Source organism: Lithobates pipiens, unplaced genomic scaffold, assembly GCF_037356315.1.
Source record: "Lithobates pipiens isolate NorthernLeopardFrog02 unplaced genomic scaffold, aLitPip1_a1.2 Scaffold_18, whole genome shotgun sequence".
Lineage (NCBI taxonomy): Eukaryota > Metazoa > Chordata > Amphibia > Anura > Ranidae > Lithobates > Lithobates pipiens.
Window position 1 is genome coordinate 92,653,879 of NW_027507758.1, and position 22,338 is coordinate 92,676,216.

Below are 22,338 nucleotides of genomic sequence, written 5' to 3' on the forward strand. Positions count from 1 at the left end.
ACATCTCTCTGCCATCTCTTTGTATATTAGTGCGCTTGTCAACGTGTGTTGTAGTGTCCATACACATTTCATTATAACACCCGGATCTCCAAACCATCTGTAGAGATCTGAAGAGCGTGATTGAAGAGCATTGCGTCTGATGACACGCGGGTGAAGGTGTGATTGGGGTCTAAGGGGTTACAATGCTTTACGTAAAAATGGAGACACGCGGCAATTTTTTTGCAATGCGCAGCTGACCTCATGTGACCTCCGCTCTTCTGCGGTGTCTAGAAGTGACCGAATTGTCGTTTTGTGACTTTTCAATAAAGTTATTTAAAAAAAGTAACCACTGCCTTGTATTGTACACAACAGACAGCGGCCCGCACCCGTTTTATCTGCTAGTCTGGTGAGTGAGCCGAAGAGTTTCATTGGCCTCCGAAGGTGACGTGAAAGTGAAGTCCTGCCAAATCACTTCAGGCTGAACCATGTAAAACATTACAAATATACTGACCCCTCATGTATTATTTGTATTGTAGGTGTACTGTCTGCCCTCGTGTTGTTGTAAAGCGCCGAGCAAGCTTTTGGCGCTATATAAATCCTGTATAATAATATATTACCAAAAGTATTGGGACACCTGCCTTTACATGCACATGAACTTTAATGTCCTCCCAGTCTTAGTCCGTAGGGTTCAGTATTGAGTTGGCTCACCCTTTGCAGCTATAATAGCTTTAACTCTTCTGGGAAGGCTGTCCACAAGGTTTAGGAGAGTGTCTATGGGAATGTTTGACCATTCTTACAGAAGCGCATATGTGAGGATAGACACTAATGTTGGATGAGAAGGCCTGGCTTGCAGTCTTCACTCTAATTCACCCCAATGGCGTTCTATCGGGTTGAGGTCAGGACTCTGTGCAGGCCAGTCAAGTTCCTATACCCCAAACTCGCTCATCTGTGTCTTTATGGACCTTGCTTTCTGCACTGGTCCAAATCATTTGGGGTAGGGTGGATTATGGCGTGTGGTTGTTTTTCAGGGGTTGGGCTTGGCCCCTTAGTTCCAGGGAAGTGAATTCTTAAGGAGTCGGCATACCAAGACATTTTGGACAATTTCATGCCCCCAACTTTGTGGGAACAGTTTAGGGGTGGCCCCTTCCTGTTCCAACATGACTGCCCACCAGTGCACATAGCAAGGTCCATAAAGACATGGATGAGCGTGTTTGGGGTGGAGGAACTTGACTGGCCTTCACAGAGACCTCAACCCGATAAAACACCTTAGGGATGAATTAAAGCGGAGACTGCAAGCCAGGCCTTCTCGTCCAACATCGGTGCCTGACCTCACAAATGCGCTTCTGGAAGAATGGTCAAAGATTCCCATAGACACACTCCTAAACCTTGTGGACAGCCTTCCCTTGTAGTCCATTGGTTACTTCCTCCAGCCCCATAATGGTGGTTCTATACCTCCATACTGACCCCAGGCTGGGGCTAAACAATACAAAAGCCTGTACATTGCAGTCCATGGCACACTGATCATGGTTGCAATGCTACATTTAAAATGTTTTTTTATTTTTTTATTAATTTGGCTGCATTTATTACATTTTTGGGAAAGGTAGATGATACGTTTAATAACGAAAACTAAAGAGCAGATTCAAGAGACTGTCCAGCTGACTGACACCTACCCTGTTTCCCCGAAAATAAGACTTAGTGTGATTGTCGGTGATGGCTGCAATATAAGCTCTACCCCCCCAAATAAGCCCTAGTTAAAGTCCTTGTAGGTCTTATTTTCAGGGTAGGGCTTATTTGGGGGGTAGGGCTTATATTGCAGCCATCACGACAATCACGCTAGGTCTTATTTTCAGGGAAACAGGGTAGGAGTATGTCTATAGAGCAGTGAATCTGACATTCACTGCGTATGAACCTTCCCAGTGCATGCGTTTTAAATTCCATTACACTGATTCGCCACCAATGAATGTTTGGTGAAAGTCACATTTCACCTCTTTACAAATATGCCCCCCAAGAGTTAAAGCCTAAGGCTGGCCATACACGATTCAAATCTCGACTGGTTCAGCAGGAACCGGCCAAGACTCAAACCTTTAATGGGCAGGTTGAGCGTACCACGTTGATCGATCAACTTGGGTACAACCAGCCTGCTGCATTCTCTTGCGATTTTTGCACAGCCTGTTGGAATATTCTTGCTTGTTCCGTGCTGCTGGCAATACCAGGCAGTTCTCACAAATGCATTCTATTGGCGGGGAAGCCTCCTTGCTGTCAGAACACAATATGGAGGGATTACCCCATCTACCTGGAATGTGTGGATAGGGGAATCAATCATTTTTCTTTCATTCAACCTGCTCGTTGAATGAAGGGAAATTAATCATGTATGGCCTGCCTTAGACCCAGTGGCGGAACTACAAGGGTCACAAAGTTCGCACTTGCGACTGGGCCTTGTCTGCTGCGACCCGAAAGTTGTGCAACTTGCTTGCGACTTACTTGTAATTTCCTTGCAACCTACTTACGGAATTTGTGATTTAACATTGCAGCACAGTGGTGTAGTGGTTGGCACTTTCACCTAGCAGCAATAGGGTTGCTGGTTCAAATCCCAAACAGGACACTATCTGCCTGGAGTTTGCATGTTCTCCCTGTGCCTGTGTGGGTTTCCTCCGGGTACTCCGGTTTCCTCCCACACACCAAAGACATGCTGGTAGGTTAATTAGACCCTGTCCAAAAAAATTGGCCATAATATGTGTATGTGTATGTCAATGTTGTAAGTGTGTCGGGACTCTACAGGTTAAAGGACCGCATAAATAGCTGCAGATGGACACCGGGGGCAAGAAAAGCGCCCTGAGGTGATTCAGTTCGTATAGGTAGCGCTATACAAGTCATTCATTCATTCTATGGCACTCAAACAGCACTAAAGTCGCAGAAAAATAGTGCGGAAACCTTCCAAGTGACTTTGTCTTGCAAGTTGCATGATACGTCGCAATACTGTAAACCGGGGCTTATAACTGTCCCAATGACTGGATGAAAAGGTCCCTGGGACTGATGAAGAGGTCCCTGGCGGTCAGAGGCACCCTTAATGCTTTTTTTTTTTACACCGGAGCCCTGAAGTGTTTAGTCATAGGTGTCACAGCCTTTGGCATTAGGATGTACACTCCAAAGATCAAACACACATGATCAGTACCAATCGCTCACTGTGTTCATTCAGAAAATGAAGAGGCTGCTTTCCATCTTGAAACATCTACCTGTGTGCCCGCAGCAGCAGCTGGTGAGAGAGAGGAGAGAATCTTGCAGCGCTGCAGAAAGGGGTACATGGGGGGGGGATCTGTGCCGCATGGGGGGGTTAGGGTGTGCCCAGGCACACCCAGCACACCCCCTGCGCATGCCTATGACTTTAATCATGCCTCTGTTTTAGACCGTTTCAGTGTAGAGGAGGTGAGGCCGTGGGGACCTGTCTAGAAGAACGGCCGATCGGGTACATAGAAGCAGTTAACCCTTGCTATGCGGCTGCAGCCCCACTACATCGGAAGATTTATGGATTTCCTGGAGTTCAGCTTTAAATAAATCTGCTTCTTTAAATCAATTTGGCAGCATCTCTGGAAAACAGAGTTCATTTTTAATGTTTTTTTTTTTATGGATGTTATTAAAAAAAAAAAAGTCCTCCGTGAATGATTGGGTCTTAATTACAGAATATTATGGATATTTTGGTACAGCTGATCAACAATGAAGCCTGAAAGAACCATAAACTTTCCCTGCGCGGTGGAAGTCTCTGGAAATGGTTAACCCTCGCTGAAAATTCTCGCTGTAGTTTTGAGTTTCCACAGGCAGCCCGCAGAATAGGAATCCATCTTCCTTTCTTTATGTGATTAATCACAAAGATAATGTAACATGTCAAAAAGTACAATCTTTGGCCAGGATCCTAGGAATAATTTCCACGCTATTGTTGCTTAGCGCTTCTAATGAATGCCACGCTGAATATCCTGAGATAATAAATGCAAGCCTTTGTCTGCAATCGTTCACAATTTATATTTTTATTTTTATTTTCACTGTTTTCAATGGATTCCGCAGCTGTCAAAATCCAAGTGGGAGCAGAGCACAAAACGCTCAAATCACAGGAAGGCTAAATAATTAGCATTAATACATAGAGACAATGGGAGGCAACCTTTATAACTGGGGGGGGAAAAAAATAAAACTTTATTCTTATTTTAGTTTTGAATCCGCACTTAGCGGTCTCTTTGCAGAGCATGAGACGGGTGCTGACTATGGGGGTCATTCACAATAGGCAGGCACAGTCGTGTCTGCTGACTACAGCTGGTGATTGCAGCTGTATTGAGATAAAGACTAATATCTTCTCCATAATGAAATAGAAATCACAATTATTTATGGGTTAAGGTACCCATTCATGATGGCCATCCGGAAGGATAATACCCTTCAATGATCATTTTTCTATCCAAAGTGCAGGTGGGACTGGATGATATTTGATGGTCTGAACACGCGGTGCCAGATTATCTCTGCTGATAAAGTGGACCTTCGCCTTCTTTATCCACTTTTCCTCAGATTACGTCTTCTCTTTCCCCTGATCAAATTTTTTTGCAAGTACATATTTTCAAATCTGTCCATTCCGTGCTTCCAGGTTTCTTGCCTTGGCAAGAATGATATTCCCCAACTGCCCACAAGGGAAAATTGGATGTATAGATGCTGCAACCGCCCTAACAGCTCTGCCCGGTGCTCAGACCTCAAGGCTGCCCACACCTCCAATGTACCAAAAGACATGTACAACGCTGTAAAACCAGCTAAAGTGTTTTGGACGTTAGTCCTTAGTCAGGGCTGAGGACTAAAGCCTCGGACACACCACTAGTTTTTATTTTTATTCAACCCAGTGAGTTGAATGGAAAAAAAACTGACAGCTCAGGTCGGAGCCGCTGTACGAACAATCTGATGTTAGTACAGCAATCTCCCCTCTCCTCTCCTCCAGAACACTCCAGTCATCGCTCTCAGCCAATGGGAGTCAGTTGGCAGACCTTTTTTGGTCATGAGCCATACACACAATCGGTTTCTATTGAACCGGCTGACATTCGGTCCATGTGTACTAGGGTTCAAGCGGAAGTGAACCCATCGATGTAACATTTTCAAAAAACAATTACATTACCGGTATGCCGGGAATACTAAATGCGCATTGGTTGTGCTTTCAACCAAACTGTCAAACCATCCAATGGCTGGTGTCATAAGGGATCACATGTGCAGCATCATGGCAGTTGAAGATTAAACAGAGGCCAAGATGGCAGCTTCCATGGCTGAAAACAATAAGAGGGTTTTTTTCCACTCTAAGCCATGACGAAGGACTACCGTCTAAAATAGGGTTGGCACCTGTGAGGGGTTCGCCTGAACAGTCCAGGTTTTGAATCATGTGTCCGGGTTGCAGTCCACTTGAAACACATTATTCAGACAGGAATGTGGCTTGGAACAGGGCTTGCTTGCCACATTACTATTCTCTTTGGAGCGCCCAAAGGTGTCCGAGGTCTGTTACTATTCTATAGTTAAGTGATGTCAAACCTGGGCACCCCAGATGTTTTGGAACTACATTTCCTGTGATGCTCATGCACTCTGCATTGTAGTTGTGCAATATTGGAAATGTAGTTCCAAAACATCTGGGGTGCCAAGGTTCACCGTCACTACTATAGTGTATACTAAAAAAAAAAATGCGTTGCACCACTAAAATTTTCAGGTTTGGCTTGAAGAAAAAGTGGCAACCCTAGTCTGAAAAGCATAAGCTGTTTTTAAAGCTTTGTACATATCCTTTCATTAAAGAGGAAGTAAACCCTGATGGGTTTACTTCCTCTTTTTTTCCCTGCAAAGGTAAAGCATAATGGACTACTATGCATCGCATAGTAGCTCATTATGTGTCACTTACCTGACACAGGAGCCAGCGAAGTCGCCGCTGTCCCCTGTAGTCCGCCGCATCCATGTTGCTTGTGGCGTCTCGCAGCTCCGACGAATCACAGCGGCGCAACCGCGATGACGTCACTCCCGCGCATGCGCACGGGAGTCGCGCCTCGCAGCTCCGCCGCTGTCATACGGCGAAGCCGCGATGACGTCACTCCCGCGCATGCGCACGGGAGTCGACAAATTTGGCAAATCCATTCTTGGATTTGCCGCACTTAGTGCGCCTGCGCGCCGCTGTCTACGGCGCATGCCCATTTTCGGGCAAATATCTCCTAAACCATATAGGTTTAGGAGATATTGCTTGGACCTACAGGTAAGCCTTAATCTAGGCTTACCTATAGGTCCAAGTTGTTTGGAAGGGTTTACTTCCTCTTTAAAGGAATACTATTTTTTGGATTTCCTCCTGTGTTATGACCATCCCTTTCCTCCTACTGCCCATAACCTCCTGGGATACCCACATCATGCATCCCAGGAAGCTTCAGGGCAATCACACATTTTTGCTGGTGCTGTGGCGCGCCATCCAGGGGCCACATGCAAGAACCAGAAAGAGATGTAAGGAAAGAAGAGGCAGCGCAGGTCCCAGTGTGCAGTGGTGGAGCAGCAGAGTTATTGAGTGGGCCACATAACTACAGCATATTTTATTTGGGGAAAATGGTGTGTATTCCCTGGGGTGTTCAAGCACTGTAATGGTTTGCAACATCTCTTGGGTATTCAAGGAGTAAGATCTCTTCTCTGACGCTGGCCATAGACGGAGTGTTTTTCTTTCCTTAAAACACGGGTTACACACAATCCATGATGCAATTGTGCACAAATGTGACAAATAAAATCTATGCGTGCAATACTAAAATGTACAATAAATCTGTGATAAATATCAAATAAAATCTTTGCGTGCAATACTAAAATGTACAATAAATCTGTGATGAATATCAATACCCCACGTGAAACATGCCAAATATTGGGAGTGAAAAAAGAAAAAAATGAAAATGGAAATAAATTTAAAAGGAAGTGAATTCAAAATTCCAAAAATAAAATAAAATGAAAAATAAATTTTTTTTATAGATATTTGTCCCAAGAAATAAAAATATAAAAATGTATGCAAAGAGAAGAAAAAAGGAAAAAAAGAGAAGCAAAAAAGCAGTCTCTGATGCAGTGCAATTAATGGGGGATTTCCCGTAGATGCAGGAGGGGATGTGATGGATCCAAAACAACTAATCTTCATGCATTGTGGGCACTTATAGGATGTACTCTCACCAGAAAAATAACCCCATCCGGGGTGGATCAGCCTTCACAGTATAAGCTACCGTGTCGCTCTCTGGCTTGCTTCAAATAGGCTGTTGAGGATCCCTCGTTATTTCCAGGTGGAGTGTGCCTCAGTATATGTATTGAAAGAGAGGACCATACATAGTGTGATACTGTATAAATCACTTTATTAAGAAAATACTAAAAATTACTCACACTTTTGAAAGAAGAAAATGGCTTGAATAAATGCAGTATAAAGGTGCAGTATGAAAGGTATGGAAGCTGCTGAGAGCGTTCCGTCGAACGGAACGCTCTCAGCAGCTTCCATACCTTTCATACTGCACCTTTATACTGCATTTATTCAAGCCATTTTCTTCTTTCAAAAGTGTGAGTAATTTTTAGTATTTTCTTAATAAAGTGATTTATACAGTATCACACTATGTATGGTCCTCTCTTTCAATACATATACTGAGGCACACTCCACCTGGAAATAACGAGGGATCCTCAACAGCCTATTTGAAGCAAGCCAGAGAGCGACACGGTAGCTTATACTGTGAAGGCTGATCCACCCCGGATGGGGTTATTTTTCTGGTGAGAGTACATCCTATAAGTGCCCACAATGCATGAAGATTAGTTGTTTTGGATCCATCACATCCCCTCCTGCATCTACGGGAAATCCCCCATTAATTGCACTGCATCAGAGACTGCTTTTTTGCTTCTCTTTTTTTCCTTTTTTCTTCTCTTTGCATACATTTTTATATTTTTATTTCTTGGGACAAATATCTATAAAAAAAATTTATTTTTCATTTTATTTTATTTTTGGAATTTTGAATTCACTTCCTTTTAAATTTATTTCCATTTTCATTTTTTTCTTTTTTCACTCCCAATATTTGGCATGTTTCACGTGGGGTATTGATATTCATCACAGATTTATTGTACATTTTAGTATTGCACGCATAGATTTTATTTGTCACATTTGTGCACAATTGCATTATGTTTATGGTTCATATTTACATGTATAATTTTTACCTGATTTATTAAGTAGTCCACATGTTTAAGGTATTCATGTGATTAAGAGTGTATAAGGTAATCACCTATTTAGGTTTATCGCACCTGAGACAATATTTTACTTTTCCAGCCAGCATGCTGGTAAATTTTTAACAATTTATACACATATATTTTTGAGTTTTTACTTCCCACCTACAGTTTACATTTTATACTTTATCCCAACACTAATATATGGCACACTAACACTTACACACCGGATTAACGTAACAATTTTAAATTTAATTTAGCAAATTAAGTTTCTGACACACAGGTATAGCGCCAGATCTATTCATAGCACTCCTTTATCTAACATTTTCCACCCCACCAGGTGGATAGTAATAGAGGCAGCTCTTACCTATTTTCCTTTTTCTTTTATTTTCTTTTATATTCTATATGTTTTTATAATTTGGATTCGCTCATAAGTTCCTTAGCGCAACCTACCCCTTTTATTTTTACACACAATCCATATTGATGGGGGAATCCCTCCCGCACAGCCATTGTGTTCTCCCGGCGGGGGACGTCATCCCCGACGGGAGAACACAGTGATTATTGCTAGTGGCTAGTGATGGACGAACTTCCGACGGGACGTTTCGCGAACGCGAAACGCGAACGGACACAAACGTTCGCGAAAACGACCGTTCGCCGCGGGCTCCATTGACTTCAATGGGAGGCGAATTTCGCAAACCTTTAGGTCGAATTTGCGGCCACGGGGTAATTATTAGGGGGTAGCACGTAGTCCCACCACCTGGACAATAGCATAATACATGTATGAGGTGAATTTGGGATCGATAACTACAAGCATTTTTTTTTTATTTGGGAAATTGTTCTGACAATTCAGGACTATGGAGCTAATGAAGGCAATGGAGGAGAGGGAAGGTCAGGGACCAGGGTAGGCAAACAAGAGGGTGCAGGAGATACAGAGCACTGACAGCAGCACCGTAATACAGAGCACTGACATCAGCACCGTGACATACAGCGCTGACAGCAGCTCCGTGACATACAGCGCTGACAGCAGCTCCGTGACATACAGCGCTGACAGCAGCTCCGTGACATACAGCGCTGACAGCAGCTCCGTGACATACAGCGCTGACAGCAGCTCCGTGACATACAGCGCTGACAGCAGCACCGTGACATACAGCGCTGACAGCAGCTCCGTGACATACAGCGCTGACAGCAGCTCCGTGACATACAGCGCTGACAGCAGCTCCGTGACATACAGCGCTGACAGCAGCTCCGTGACATACAGCGCTGACAGCAGCTCCGTGACATACAGCGCTGACAGCAGCACCGTGACATACAGCGCTGACAGCAGCTCCGTGACATACAGCGCTGACAGCAGCTCCGTGACATACAGCGCTGACAGCAGCTCCGTGACATACAGCGCTGACAGCAGCTCCGTGACATACAGCGCTGACAGCAGCTCCGTGACATACAGCGCTGACAGCAGCTCCGTGACATACAGCGCTGACAGCAGCTCCGTGACATACAGCGCTGACAGCAGCTCCGTGACATACAGCGCTGACAGCAGCTCCGTGACATACAGCGCTGACAGCAGCTCCGTGACATACAGCGCTGACAGCAGCACCGTAAGCAGCCCCAGGAGGAAGTCAGCACAGCACAGGGATGGTGTGATCCCCTCATAATAAGAACCCCCAGGAGGAAGTCAGCACAGCACAGGGATGGTGGGAGCCCCTCATAATAAGAACACCCAGGAGGAAGTCAGCACAGCACAGGGATGGTGGGAACCCCTCATAATAAGCAGCCCCAGTAGAAATATGACACCGCTCAACCTCTTCAAAGAGGAGGGTAGGGGCATATAGTACGGTGTGCTTTTTTGGGTCAGGGAAGTGAGCCAAATGAATTAAGAAGGTCTGTGTGCTTGATTCCAAAAATTGTTTATAGACATATACATGGTCTACTGATCACATGTGTTGAATTCCTCCGAGATCCATGCCTCATTCATTTTTAGAAATGTGAGGTAGTTAACACTGTGGTGAGCTAGGCGAGTACGCTTATCGGTCACAATCCCCCCTGCTGCGCTGAACGTCCTTTCGGACAGGACACTGGATGAGGGGCAAGCCAACAGTTCGATTGCAAATTGGGCAAGCTCTGGCCAGAGGTCAAGCCTGCCCACCCAGTAGTCTAGGGGTTCATCACTCCTCAGAGCGTCCACATCGGCCGTTAACCCAATGTAGTCGGACACCTGACGGTCTAGGCGTTCCCTGATGCTGGATCCGGATGACACCTGTCGATGGGTCGGCTGAAAGAATGACCTCATATCCGAAGTCACCAACACATCTTCAAACCGGCCTCTTCTTGCAGGCGCTGTTGGATTGGTACCCGCAAATCCTTCTCTGGGAGTGGGAATTGCTCCTCTGCCAGCGCACGCAAAAGCAGAATGCAGCATTTCTCGAAGCAAGGCCTGGAAGTGCTGCATTCTGACAGCCCTCTGCGACGGCGGTAACATTTCCGCCATTTTGTGTTTGTACCGGGGGTCTAAGTACGTTGCCACCCAGTACTGGTCCTTGACCCTCATGCTTTTTATACGGGGGTCCCTATTAAAACACTGGAGCATGAAGGCCCCCATTTGCACTAAAGTGGAAGCGGTGTGGTGGCCTGGCTCCTGCTCATCATCCAGGATAATGTCGTCCTCTTCATTCTCCTCTCCCCATCCTCGCACAACAGGGATCCCAGAAAGGTTTAAAGCATGCTCTTCTTGCTCCTGCTCATCCGCCCCGGCACCATCCTCCTCTGACTCCTCATCAGACTCCTGTTGTTGACTTGTCTCAGATAGAGTAGCCCCCCCTGGGAATTCATCCAGCATTGCGACTTCCTCATCTTCCCGCTCCTGCTCCTCCACAGCCTGATCAATGACACGACGCAATGCACGCTCCAGAAAGAAGGCATAAGGTACCATGTCACTGATGGCGCCATGGCTGCGACTGACCAGTTTGGTGATCTCCTCAAATGGCCGCAGAAGTCTGCATGTGTCGCGCATGAGCAGCCACTGGCGCGGTGAAAAAAAACCCAGCTCCCCAGAACCGTTTCTTTCGCAGAGTTCATACAGGTAGACGTTAACTGCACGTTTCTGCTGGAGCAGCCTATCAAGCATATAGAAGGTTGAGTTCCATCGCGTCGGGCAATCGCAAATAAGACGTCTGACCGGCAGATGGTGTCGCCGCTGAATGTCAGCAAGGCGAGCCATGGCCGTGTAAGATCTTCTGAAATGGGCCGAGATTTTCCTTGCCTGCCGCAAGATGTCCTGGACCCCAGGGTATTTGACAAGGAATCGCTGCACGACCAAGTTTAAGACGTGTGCCATGCACGGCACGTGCGTGATTTTGCCCTGTTTCAATGCGCTAAGCAGATTGGCACCGTTGTCACACACCACTTTACCAACTGTCAAATTGAGCGGTGTTAGCCACTCATCTGCCTGTGAACGCAAAGCTGAAAGGAGTGCCGGGCCAGTGTGGCTCTTTGCTTCCAGGCACAACAGACGCAGCACGGCATGGCAACGTCTCACCTGGCATGTGGAATAGGTTCTGGGGAGCTTGGGCGGTGCAGTGGAAGAGACGCTAGCAGCGGAAAAGGAGGAGGCAGCTGAGGAGGAGAGGGAGGAGGATGGAGTAGGAGGAGGAGAAGAAGAGTCAGGCCTGCATGCAATCCGTGGCGGTAAAACCAAATCTACACGGGTGCCACGGGTTACATGCTTGACGGCCGTCAGAAGGTTCACCCAGTGGGCAGTAAAACTGATATACCTTCCCTGCCCGTGTTTGCTAGACCACGTGTCTGTGGTCAGATGTATCTTGGCACCGACACTGTGTGCCAGAGATACATTCACTTGCCGCTGAACATGGCCATATAGCTCTGGGATGCCCTTCTCTGAGAAATACTTCCTTCCTGGGACCTTCCATTGTGGTGTTCCAATGGCCACAAATTTGCGAAAGGCCTCCGAGTCCACCAGTTTATATGGCAGTAGTTGGCGGGCTATGAGTTCTGACAAGCCAGCCGCCAACCGTTGGGCAAGAGGGTTATCCGGCGTCATCATTTTTTTACGCTCAAACATTAGGCCCACGGAAGCCTGCCTTTTTGCAGAAAAATGTGAGCTTGGCGTGATGGAAGGTGGAGTGGAGGACAATTGTGAGGAGAGAGGAGAAGGAGAAGTAGAAGACGAGGCTGGACGGTGAGAGCCTGCAGTGTGGCTTTGTGTGTTCCGTTGCTCCCACTGGGCTCGGTGATGGCTGCTCATGTGCCTTCTTAAGGCGGTCGTCCCTAGGTGAGTATTGGGCTTACCGCGACTAACGCGTTGACTGCAAAGATTGCAGATGGCAACGCTATTGTCAGCAGCGGACACGTTAAAAAAAGCCCACACTGCGGAGCCATGTGCCGGTGTCCTGGGAGCGCCAGATGTGACCGTACATGGTCGATGACTCGCTCCTGATACATTTGCAGTCTGCTTTGTCCCTGCTGTGCAATGTAAGTCATTGCTGCTTCTCCTCCCTATCTGCTGGTCCATATCTCCCTCTGAACTCCCCTCCTCTTCCTCTCTTGTGGGCACCCACGTGACATCACTAGACACGTCATCATCAACGTCACCTTCCCCACCGCTATAAGTAGAGTAGGCAGCAACACCGGGGACCAACCTCCTCCTTGGGCTGATCTGGGTACTGGCGTCAGACTGCTGAGTAGCGCTTGTTGCTACCTCCTCTTCCTGATCCAATACCAAGAGTGGCTGCGCATCAGAAATGTCCTCTTGATATGGATCGGAAAATAATTCCAGTGACTCAAGCGGAAGGTATGTGGTGGTGGTGGTGGTGGTCGTGTTGTTGGTGGTAGTGTCTTTGGGGGTGCACATAGCAGAGAGTGAAGAAGAGGGTGCAGATCGAGAGGATGAGGAGGGTGCAGAAGAGTAAGGCTGAGCGAGCCACTCAACCAAGTCTGGTGCATCCTTTAAAGTAATTGAACGCACCTTCTGCAACTTCCCACTTTGGCTCAAGCCTGTTGCTCCTGCCCTACCCCTACCACCCCTGCGGAAGGGCCTGCCTCTTCCTCTGCATGTCATTTTTTAAATGACCCTGTGACAAAACTCTTAGTCCCTATACCGCTGAAGGACTGCTGCAGTATAGGTGAGCGGTCAGCAGTGGTGCACGTCAACCCTATCTATTGTGGACCGATAGCGGTCCTTACAGAACAGCAGACTGTACCGCACTCAAGCCTATGTACCGTAGCACCCTATACCAAGTTACCAGTCCTTATAAGAACTTTTGTGGACCAAGCAGGTTGTGTATTAGTGTTTAGCAGACTGTACGTCAGTCCCTATACCGCTGAAGGACTGCTGCAGTATAGGGCAGCGGTCAGCAGTGGTGCACGTCAACCCTATCTATTGTGGACCGATAGCGGTCCTTACAGAACAGCAGACTGTACCGCACTCAAGCCTATGTACCGTAGCACCCTATACCAAGTTACCAGTCCTTATAAGAACTTTTGTGGACCAAGCAGGTTGTGTATTAGTGTTTAGCAGACTGTACGTCAGTCCCTATACCGCTGAAGGACTGCTGCAGTATAGGGCAGCGGTCAGCAGTGGTGCACGTCAACCCTATCTATTGTGGACCGATAGCGGTCCTTACAGAACAGCAGACTGTACCGCACTCAAGCCTATGTACCGTAGCACCCTATACCAAGTTACCAGTCCTTATAAGAACTTTTGTGGAACAAGCAGGTTGTGTGTTAGTGATTAGCAGACTGTACGTCAGTCCCTATACCGCTGAAGGACTGCTGCAGTATAGGTGAGCGGTCAGCAGTGGTGCACGTCAACCCTATCTATTGTGGACCGATAGCGGTCCTTACAGAACAGCAGACTGTACCGCACTCAAGCCTATGTACCGTAGCACCCTATACCAAGTTACCAGTCCTTATAAGAACTTTTGTGGACCAAGCAGGTTGTGTATTAGTGTTTAGCAGACTGTACGTCAGTCCCTATACCGCTGAAGGACTGCTGCAGTATAGGGCAGCGGTCAGCAGTGGTGCACGTCAACCCTATCTATTGTGGACCGATAGCGGTCCTTACAGAACAGCAGACTGTACCGCACTCAAGCCTATGTACCGTAGCACCCTATACCAAGTTACCAGTCCTTATAAGAACTTTTGTGGACCAAGCAGGTTGTGTATTAGTGTTTAGCAGACTGTACGTCAGTCCCTATACCGCTGAAGGACTGCTGCAGTATAGGGCAGCGGTCAGCAGTGGTGCACGTCAACCCTATCTATTGTGGACCGATAGCGGTCCTTACAGAACAGCAGACTGTACCGCACTCAAGCCTATGTACCGTAGCACCCTATACCAAGTTACCAGTCCTTATAAGAACTTTTGTGGACCAAGCAGGTTGTGTATTAGTGTTTAGCAGACTGTACGTCAGTCCCTATACCGCTGAAGGACTGCTGCAGTATAGGGCAGCGGTCAGCAGTGGTGCACGTCAACCCTATCTATTGTGGACCGATAGCGGTCCTTACAGAACAGCAGACTGTACCGCACTCAAGCCTATGTACCGTAGCACCCTATACCAAGTTACCAGTCCTTATAAGAACTTTTGTGGAACAAGCAGGTTGTGTGTTAGTGATTAGCAGACTGTACGTCAGTCCCTATACCAATGAAGGACTGCTGCAGTATAGGGCAGCGGTCAGCAGTAGTGCACGGCAACCCTATGTATTGTGGACCGATAGCGGTCCTTACAGAACAGCAGACTGTAACGCACTCAGGCCTATGTACCGTAGCACCCTATACCAAGTTACCAGTCCTTATAAGAACTTTTGTGGACCAAGCAGGTTGTGTGTTAGTGATTAGCAGACTGTACGTCAGTCCCTATACCAATGAAGGACTGCTGCAGTATAGGGCAGCGGTCAGCAGTAGTGCACGGCAACCCTATGTATTGTGGACCGATAGCGGTCCTTACAGAACAGCAGACTGTACTGCACTCAGGCCTATGTACCGTAGCACCCTATACCAAGTTACCAGTCCTTATAAAAACTTTTGTGGACCAAGCAGGTTGTGTGTTAGTGTTTAGCAGACTGTGCGTCAGTCCCTATACCGCTGAAGGACTGCTGCAGTATAGGGCAGCGGTCAGCAGTAGTGCACGGCAACCCTATGTATTGTGGACCGATAGCGGTCCTTACAGAACAGCAGACTGTAACGCACTCAGGCCTATGTACCGTAGCACCCTATACCAAGTTACCAGTCCTTATAAGAACTTTTGTGGACCAAGCAGGTTGTGTGTTAGTGATTAGCAGACTGTACGTCAGTCCCTATACCAATGAAGGACTGCTGCAGTATAGGGCAGCGGTCAGCAGTAGTGCACGGCAACCCTATGTATTGTGGACCGATAGCGGTCCTTACAGAACAGCAGACTGTACTGCACTCAGGCCTATGTACCGTAGCACCCTATACCAAGTTACCAGTCCTTATAAGAACTTTTGTGGACCAAGCAGGTTGTGTGTTAGTGATTAGCAGACTGTACGTCAGTCCCTATACCAATGAAGGACTGCTGCAGTATAGGGCAGCGGTCAGCAGTAGTGCACGGCAACCCTATGTATTGTGGACCGATAGCGGTCCTTACAGAACAGCAGACTGTACTGCACTCAGGCCTATGTACCGTAGCACCCTATACCAAGTTACCAGTCCTTATAAGAACTTTTGTGGACCAAGCAGGTTGTGTATTAGTGTTTAGCAGACTGTGCGTCAGTCCCTATACCGCTGAAGGACTGCTGCAGTATAGGGCAGCGGTCAGCAGTAGTGCACGGCAACCCTATGTATTGTGGACCGATAGCGGTCCTTACAGAACAGCAGACTGTACCGCACCCAAGCCTATGTACCGTAGCACCCTAGACAGACCAAGTTACCAGTCCTGATAAAGAGCTTTGTGGAACAAGTGAGTTGTGAATGATTAGCAGACTGCAGCAGAAGGGCAGCAGTCAAGTATAATATTCTTTCTATATTTGGAAGAAAGAATATTATACGTGTACAAGCCTATTACCGTACCACTGATACCAGTCCTGAAAAGAACCTTTGTGGAACTAATAGTAACAGCAAGTCTTTAAAATTATCCTCACTGCCTGACACACTGCTTCCTGCCTGTCCCTATACAAATTGGCAAAAAAGAGTAGGCTGGAACGATTAGCTGGAACAGCTCTTTTGTGGACCTGATAGTAACAGCTAATGATGATGATGATGATGATGATGAAGAAAGACTAATCTGGCTGAGCTGTCCCTAAAATAGCAGCATACAGCGCTCTGTCCCTTTATCTAAACTGACAAAAGAAACTCAGGCTGCTGACCTAACACCTATACCAGTCCTGAAAAGAACTTTTGTGTACCAAATAGCTAGCGTTTTCTCTGTCCCTACTCCACACAGGATCCTTTCCCTACAGTGACAGAAGAAAGAATGTAAAATGGCCACCGGATCGGGTGTATTTATAGGTTAGGGGGAATGTCCAAGTGTCCATGAGCTGTCATGTCTCAATTGGTTGTCCTGTAACACATGATAAACGTGTCACGAAAGGTTAAAGTTCTTGTATACATTAAACACGTAAGTCCGCCGGGGCGAACGACGGAAAAAGGCGTTCGAACCCGCGGACGGCGAAAGTCGGAAATTCGCCGCGAAACGACCGCCGGGCGAACCGTTCGGCCATCACTACTAGTGGCTACAATAGCTGCTCGCAATGATCGCATGTAAAATCTGACATGCTGGTTGTACCCAAGTTGATCAAGTTGGGTACGTTCAGCCTGCCCATACATGGTTCGAATCTCGGCTGTTTGTTTCTGAACCGACCGACATTCGAACGCCTATGGCTGGCTTTAGCTTAATTTCTGTATAGCTGTCATGACTGTTATAAAGGGTGGCCCATGCTCCCAGCTGGATTTTTAATTCATGGAGACTAAAGTAGGAGGAAGGGAAACCCCTAAACATCCAAGGCAGATGAGTAAAGAACTATGAAGAAAGATCTTGTGAAAACAATTGTCTGTATGTGACCTTGTGTTGAGCCATGGAGATGAACAAGGCTCAGTTAAGACAGTGTGATTGAGCCCCAGGCTGGGCTTAAGTTGGTTACACATTAGCCTAACATCTGGCTAAAAGCGGTCGGATTGGCAGGACCCTGGCCAATTAACACCATTTTAGTCAACTAAAATACGACGAAAAACGAAAATGGCATTTTAGCCAAAAATCTACGACTAAAACGAAATCGAAATTTGACATCAAAATATACACTGTGACCGGCTTCTGTTGAACAAGCAAGCTGGAAAAGCAACATCTGATCAGAGCTCGGAGCCAAACACTGTGTTCTGGCAGGGGACAGTCCCTCTGTCAGAACATAATAGCTCAGTGGAGACTGCCTGCACTAACATCGGATGCATTAGTACATCGACCTGTAGGTTTTTTTTTTTTTTGTTCAGACTGCTGGGGTAAACAAAAGAAAACTTCCTGCATGTACCCAACATAACTCTTTGGGGTCCGATTAACCCTATATGGCAGTGATGGCGAACCTTGGCACCCCAGATGTTTTGGAACTACCTTTCCCATGATGCTTTGGCACTCTGCAGCATAGTGGAGCATCATGGGAAATGTAGTTCCAAAACATCTGGGGTGCCAAGGTTCGCCATCACTGCTATATGGGCTTTCAGTGTCTCGTACATGTGGCTAGTTTTTCAGTTGAGTTCTGCAAACGCATCACCAGGCGCTTGCTGGCTTCCTCATATCACTTTACAGCTATATTCCTATATGAGTGCAAAGCAGTGTGTCCTCTATGCATATAGAGAATGCCCTGAAGTGCACTATTAATTAGCCTTCAGATTAAACACGGGGCTTGCACATCCATCATGTTGATTTTGCACCACTCTAGAAGCAAATGTGGTGCAGCCATTACTGTCTGTGGGGCTCTTTGTGAGGTCAGAGGTCTTTTGTCTTTGGGGATAAAGGATGATAGTGTAGTTGTGTATCTGATGCGTAGACGTCATTTTCACAACAAAAGTGTGGCATCCTCATCGCCTGTGGGCAGATATTTTGGTATACTGCCCAGTGGCTGTCTCATTGTCTTCCACTATTGTCCTCTTTTGTTATTTTACGTAAGTGAGCATTATGTCTGTTAGCTTTCAGAATATTAAATATCTTGGTTTTCTGGTCAATGTGATATGAACAGGTAAACCATACCTCCCAACTTTTTGAGATGGGAACGAGGGACACCTATCAGTAAAAGTATGTAGGTCTAGGACACACCCCTGCCACGCCCTCTTAAAGGAGAATTGTACAATAAAAATGATTTGTTAAACCCACAAATTCTTTTTTTTTTTACCACTGCTATTCCATTATTCAGGTTTTTGAAATTTACAAAATGCAGCAATTTAGAAATTGGATTAAAGGTTTAGCACTAGGAAATACATTTTTGAAAAGATAAAAAGTGCATTTTATATACAACTATATAGATCAGAGCAAAATGAGGGACAAATGAGGAGGGACAGAGGGACATTGTTCTAAATCAGGGACAGTCCCTAGAAATCAGGGACAGTTGGGAGCTATGGGTAAATTAATATGTTACTGCCATATCTTTTAAGCAGGCCATGGCTGGTTTCAACCGCTAAACCGGCTGAGATTCAAACATCTATGGACATGCTGAATCTTTCCATAGATGGACTTGGGTATAACCAACATGCCGGATTTTTGGCATGCGATTATTGCCAGGGGCAATGGGGGAATACAATAGCTCTATGGGAGGGATTCCTCCATCAATCTGGACTGTGTTGATGGAGGAATTGAGCAATTTCCTTTCCTGAAATCCATGTTCGCAGAAAAGAAAATCACACCTTCTATGACCTACCTTAGTGTTAAGGTTTATATATCTACTTTACATAACAAAATGAATCCTCTCTGGATGTCTTTTAGCTTGTTTGTGTCAAACAATTTTATATATATATATATATTTTTTAAATAAAATAGTGTTTTTCAACTCTGTTTTTGTCTTTTATTGCATCTCAGTCCTGCTGATCTCCTGCAGCCTCCTGCATGCACTCGCTTGAGCATTGACATCATTGGACTGGCTTCCTGAGAGTGACAACAGTTTACATGCCTACACAATGTTTGGACTCCACAAGGGGGGTGTCTGACAAGGTGACAACACAGGTGTACAAATTGGTGCCATAGCATAGCGTTGTCACCTTATAAAAGGAAGTGCCTGAACAAAGACCTTTATTGGCAAGATCATCAGGATTTTTTATTTTTTTTCATAAAAACTGCAGATTTAGGCTGCATGCATATGGGAGTATCCAAATGCTTTTTGCTAAGAGCTGGCAGAAAAATCCAGCATAGGCTCATTTTGGTATGTAATTATGCATGTTTATGAAATCTCTCAATGGAAACCTTTAGATCAAGGGCATAGCGCCCCGACTGTCCCTGATTTCTAGGGACTGTCCCTGATTTCGAGCAATGTCCCTCTGTCCCTCATTCCTCCCCATTTGTCTCTCATTTTGGTCCGATCTATATAGATGTATATAAAATGCACTTTTTATCTATCAAAAAGTGTTTCCCAGTGCTAAACCTTTCATCTGAATTCTAAATTGCTACATTTGTAAATTCCAAAAGCCAATATAAAGGAATAGTAGTGGTAAAAAAAAAGCACTTGTGGGTTAAATCAATCTTGTTTATTTTATTTTTTGTACAATTCTCCTTTAAGGGGGCGTGGTAAGGGGTGGGTGCTACGCCTGCATACTTTTGCTGATAGGTGTCCCTCATTCCCATCTCAAAAAGTTGGGAGGTATGCAAGGGAAATATGAGTTTCCATACGCATCCAAGAGAAAAACAAAACCTAGCTGGTCTTTAATACGATGATGACTACATTGGAAGCTGGCTTGGCAGTTTGCTTTAAGTGAAGCAATATTTCCTGTCCTTTCCTAAGCACCCACTACTACCTGAGCATCTCAAGGGTCTCCTCTCAGTAGGGTGCTCTTGGAAGGACTTCAGAGCTCTATTATGATTACAAGATCTTGACAGACTCCATGAAAGCTCAATTCCTGACAAACAGAGGTGACCCTTTGAAGTTTGCTTGAGTGTTGTGGCAGTCTGGAATGTCTGCAGGGGCCTAGTATATCTAAGGGGAAAGTGGGGGTGGGGGGTCATGTACATTAGAAAAATAAAAAGAGCACTTTTTTTTTTCTTGGCATTTCAATGTAGATGGCAGAAAATAAAATTCCATAAAACAGGATGATTAGAAATCTGTGTGGAAGCAAGACACAGCAAATGATCAGATGATGCTATGAAGTTTCTTGAGATAAAGGCCTCTTGCACACGGACATAATAATTTACTGACATTTATATGCAGGATCTTGCTGGCAGAGGCTGACGGATCCTAATTAAAAGACGTAAGTGATGTTCCATGAAGACCTTTAGAGCGTATATATATAATATATATAAAATATAGAGAAATATATATATATATATATATATATATATATATATAATATAGAGAGATATATGAGATGAGTATATTATTATTATTATTACTATACAGGATTTATATAGCGCAGACGCAGCGCTTTACAACATTATTAGGGCAGACATTACCATACAATACAATTCAAGACAGTGGGAATCAGAGGGCCCTGCTCATTTGCTCATTAGAGCTTACAATCTAGGAATATATATATATAAATGTGTATATAGGCATGCAAATGTGCCTATGCCTATATACACATGAAATTCTTCATGTGTGTATCTTCTAACTGGCAGTGTTAAAATATACATACTGTATATACTCGAGTATAAGCCGAGATTTTCAGCCCCTTTTTTTAGGCTGAAAGTGCCCCCCTCGGCATATACTCGAGTCACCGCCGTCTGCCTACCCGATCAGCGTGTCGTGCAGACAGACGGCGGCCATTCCACTATTCAAAAGCCGCGCCTCCCTGTCTGTGATAGGCGGAACACTCAATTTCCCAGCAGTCAGTGGTCCGCCTATCACGGACATCCGCTCATCCTCATACTACGGACGAGGATGAGAGGATGTCCGTGATAGGCGGAACACTGACTGCTGGGAAATTGAGTGTTCCGCCTATCACAGACGGAGGCGCGGCTTTTGAACAGTGGAATGGCCGCCGTCTGTCACAGACGAGGAGGAGAGGTGCGGCTTTTGAATGGCATGGCCGCCGTATGTTTTTTATACATGCAGATCGGTGCAAAATGGCACACAGAGGCTGCAGAAGGACACAGAGGCTGCAGAAGGACACAGAGGCTGCAGAAGGACAAAGAGGCTGCAGATTGGCACACGGAGGCATGCACAGGACACAGGTAGGCTGCAATGGACACAGGGATGGTCACAGGGATGGACACAGTGATGGACACAGTGATGGACACAGGGATGGACACAGGGATGGACACAGGGATGGACACAGGGATGGACACAGTGATGGACACAGGGATGGACACAGGGATGGACACAGTGATGGACACAGGGATGGACACAGGGATGGACACAGGGATGGACACAGGGATGGACACAGTGATGGACACAGGGATGGACACAGGGAGGTATACAGCTGCAGATGGGAATTGTTGACCCTCTTTTCCACTCTTTTAAGCTGTAACAGTAGCTGCTGCATGTCTCACCCTCGGCTTATACACGAGTCAATACGTTTTCCCAGTTTTTTTGTGGTAAATTAGGGGCCTCGGCTTATATTCGAGTCGACCTATACTCGAGTATATACGGTATACGCATATACACCAGCCTGTTGTTGCATTAATACATAAATGACTGCACTCAGTAACTTATGCATAAAATTTAACATTTTTCCATATTTTTTTTACAGCTCTGAATGCATCACTGCAAAAGACTATCTAACTTTCTTTGCATGTGTGGTTGATTTTTTTGCAGTGCTTTATGGCACGTTTTGCATTTTTTCAGGTATATTTTTAATGTCGTTTGCATGGGATGTTGTAATGTTGCTAGGAGGAGGTGTCTGTCTGTCATGTAGGAAAATGCACCAAAAACACATGTCCCTGCATTCTTCAAGTTTTTGATGCAATTCCATAAGTCTATGAAGCCAAAAACGCATGGCGTTATATGCAAAAGTCTTTGCACCCTTCCAAAAAAATAAAACACATTGCAGAAAAC

At 45.8% G+C, this 22,338-nt stretch overlaps 1 protein-coding gene across 7 annotated transcripts in view; it reads left to right on the forward strand.

Annotated features, from left to right (window-relative positions):
* Positions 1–22,338, forward strand: part of MACROD2 (mono-ADP ribosylhydrolase 2) — a 3,459,957-nt gene that overhangs the window by 669,967 nt on the left and 2,767,652 nt on the right. The window lies entirely within an intron of this gene.